At 42.1% G+C, this 3,812-nt stretch overlaps 1 pseudogene; it reads left to right on the top strand.

Moving 5' to 3' along the window:
- The first annotated feature begins 541 nt into the window (after window positions 1-541).
- Window positions 542-2,038, top strand: LOC108272483 (serine incorporator 1-like; annotated as a pseudogene).
- Window positions 2,039-3,812: the final 1,774 nt, after the last annotated feature.

Here is a 3,812-nt window from a genome sequence, read left to right as displayed (position 1 = left end):
ATAAAGGTCTAAAAACCCTCATAAATTCTTAAATCCTTGAAAACCATAAAACCATCCAACCCTAAAACCCTCTAACCATAAAACACTAAAACCCTCCAAAATGCTATAGAAAAAAACCTATAACCCTAAAACCCTAAAACCATCCAATCTAAAAACCATCAAACCTAAAAACCCATAAAACCCTCCAAAACCCTCTAAAGCCCACCAAAGCCCTAAAAGCCTCTGAAACCCTCCAAAAGCCTACAACCTTCCATATCCCTAAAAACCATTAAAAACCATCCAAAACCCTAAAACTCTCCATCCCAAAAGCCCTCCAACCCTAAAACCTCCAAAAACCTAAAAAAATCAGCCAAAATGCGAAAACCCTCAAAATCCCCAAAATGCTACAAATCCCTTTAAAACCCTTAAAACATAAAAAAAAAAAAATCCCTCCTGTGAAAAATTCTCTTTGACTCTACCCTGTCGCTTGGTCTTGGTCTCCTGCATTCCTCAAGCATCTTACTTCTGGTGAATCTGCAGCATTTTGAACATCCAAAAAAGATAATGATCCCCTGTCTTTGTGGCAGCGCTCTTTGCCTTCTGTGCAGATGTTGCCCCGGTGGAAACAACTCCACAGTCACGCGGCTCATCTACTCCTTCTCCCTGATTCTGGAAGTTGGCATCGCCTGCATTTTGCTGATGCCCGGCATGGAGGGACAGCTCAAGAAGATTCCAGGCTTTTATGAAGGTGGAATGGGAACCTCGATCCCAGGCATTAAGGGTCATGTGAACTGCGATGTGCTGGTGGGCTACAAGCCAGTGTACCATGTGTGCTTTGGCATAGCTATGTTCTTCCTCCTGTTCTCGTTCCTTATGATCAAGGTTAAAAGCAGCCAAGATCCATGAGCTTCTCTGCATAACGGGTTTTGTTTCTTCAAGTTTGCTGCTGCCACTGTTATTACTGTTGGAGCATTCTTCATTCCCGAGGGTCCTTTTACAACCGTGTGGTTCTAAATTGGCATGGCTGGTACTTTCTGTTTCATTCTGATTCAGCTGGTGCTTCTGATTGACTTTGCTCACTCCTGGAACAAGTCCTGGGTGGAGAAGATGAAGGAGGGAAACTCTCGCTGCTGGTATGCAGCTCTTCTTACTGCCACAGACGCGAACTATGCCCTGTCCTTCGTGTCTCTGGCGATGTTCTATGTGTACTACACCCACACTGATGGCTGCACTGAGAACAAGGCTTTCATCAGCGTCAACATGCTGCTGTGTGTGGGAGCCTCCATCATGTCCATCTTGCCCAAAATTCAGGAGTCCCAGCCCAGATCTGGTCTCCTGCAGTCCTCTGTTATCACCCTGTACACTATGTATCTGACCTGGTCTGCAATGACCAATGAGCCTGATCGCAAATGCTACCCGAGTCTTCTGGGCATTATTGGCCTGAACAGCAGCACCCCAGCTGGAGAAGGTCATGTGGCTCAGTGGTGGGATGCCCAGGGCATTCTGGGATTGATCCTGTTCCTGATGTGTTTTGTATTCCAGCATCCGCAATTCCAGCAACACTCCGGTCAATAAGTTGACACTGACTAGCGACGAGTCTGCTCTGATCGAGGACAGTCCAGCACCGGAGAATTTTGATGAGGGAAGCACTTCAAACCGGGCCATCCATCGGCAACAAGAAGGATGGCGTCACATACAGCTACTCTTTCTTCCAGTTCATGCTCTTCCTAGCCTCTCTTTACAACATGATGAATTTGACCAACTGGTACGCCAACTATGAGGCAATGACTAGAAGTGGCCATTGGTTTGGGTGAAGATCTCGTCCACTTGGATCTGTATCTCGCTGTACATGTGGACCCTGGTGGCTCTGCTCATCCTCACCAACCGCGACTTCGACTTCGACGAGGCAGAAGAAAACAAGCTTATGCAAACTTTAACCCTTCATCATTGTGAATATCCACCTGTAAACGAAGGGCAAGTTGGTTCATAATTGTAAATAGCTGAAGCTGGTGCATTCCTGTGTGGTTAATGCACAGTTTTTGGTTTAACTGTTTCATGTAAAGTAAAGTAGTGTTATTTATTTGTGCTGTACGTCGTTATAGTGGTCAAAACAATTAGTCAGAATTGAGTTTTTAAGTACGGGATTATTTACGTACACATCCACAAAGAAAGATCAGGAGAGATTCTTGGAAAACATTATGATTTAAGTAGCTTGGGCTTTGACAGGACTGTTTGCTTTAAGTTTATTCCTGGATCTATAGTTTTTTAAATATTTCCTGTAGAACGGGTGTAAGAATGCAGTATTGCAGATTTAGGAAGTATCGTTGCTAAGTAGTGTAGATTTGCTGTGTTTTTTTCATTCCTGAAAACATGACATTTAGGACATGATTTATGTCGCCCGTGTGAAATATTGTTTTATTAATATAAATGTTAGCAGTTTGGTGCATGTTAATGAATTTTCAAGCTTTTAGTTAGTTAGGACTGTAAAATGCCACAGTGCTAATCGTTTTTGCAACTTGCACAAGTTAGTTGAGTTTTGAAGTTTTATTGAATTGGAAATGTTCTTGCACTGATTCATTGCTTTATAAACTCATTTTAAGATGATGTATGTTATAATTTCATATGTATACTTTGCTTCTATACCAAGTAGATGTGTGTTACCAGCCTGCTGGAGGTAATAGTCTAGTAGCTGCTGTTAAGTAACATTTTTGCTGTTGATAACTTGTGTATTTTTTTTGTCCTTTTGATGTGCATTGTAATCCATCTTGTCTTAATTATAACCCCCCCCCCTCCCAAATAAAATCCCTCCTGCAAACCCTAAAACCCTCCAAATCCCTGCAAGCCCTAAAACCCTCTAAAATCCTACAACCATCAAACTCTAAAACCCTCAAAAAATCCTAAAACCCTAAAAAAAAACCTAAACCCCCTAAAACCCTCTAAACCCTGAAAACCCTCTAAATCCCCAAACCAAAACCCTTCAAAACCCTAAAACCTTCCAAAACATTTAAACCCTAAAATTCCACAAGACCCCCTAAAACCCTCCAATATCTTAAGTCCCTGTAAAGTCCTTCAAAATACCTTAATACCCTTCCAAACACCCAAACCCCTCCAAAACCCTCTACATCTTTAAAACCTCCTAAAACCTTCCAAACCCATCCAAACCTCTCCAAAACTGCCCAAATCCATAAAACTCAAAACCCTCCAAATCTCTAAAAACCCCAAACTCTCCAAAACTGGTAGAAAACCTAAAATTTTACAAAACCTTCCCAAACCCTAAAACCCACCAAAAAAAAACAAATCCCTCCAAAACACTAAAACCTTCAAAACCCCTAATCCCTTAAAATCCTCCGAAGCATTAAAATCCTAAAAACCTAGAACCCTAAATTTCTCCCAAACCCTAAAACCTTCCAAAATCTTAAAACCCTCCAAAACACTCTATCCCAAATGCCCTCCAACCCTAAAACCCTCCAAAGCCCTAAAATCATAAAATCTGCCCAAACCCTCCAAATCCTTCCAAAATCCTCCAGCCCTAAAACCTTCCACCCCAAAATATCCTAAAACCCTCCAAAATACTAAAACCCTCCAAATTCCCAACCTCCCCAAACCCTCCAAAACCCTCAAGCCCTCAAATACCCTTCCAAAACCAACAAAACCTCAAAACCCTACTACCATAAACACCAACAACCCTCCAAAACCCCATAAAACCCCAAATCCCTAAAACCCTCCAAAACCTCCAAACACTAAAATGCTCCAAAACCCTCAAAAAGCCCTAAAATCACATAAAACCCTCCAAACCCCCAAAACCCTCAGACCCTAAATCAATAAAACCCTAA

Source organism: Ictalurus punctatus, chromosome 12, assembly GCF_001660625.3.
Source record: "Ictalurus punctatus breed USDA103 chromosome 12, Coco_2.0, whole genome shotgun sequence".
NCBI classification, from domain to species: Eukaryota; Metazoa; Chordata; class Actinopteri; order Siluriformes; family Ictaluridae; genus Ictalurus; species Ictalurus punctatus.
This window is presented reverse-complemented; position numbering and strand designations above follow the sequence as displayed.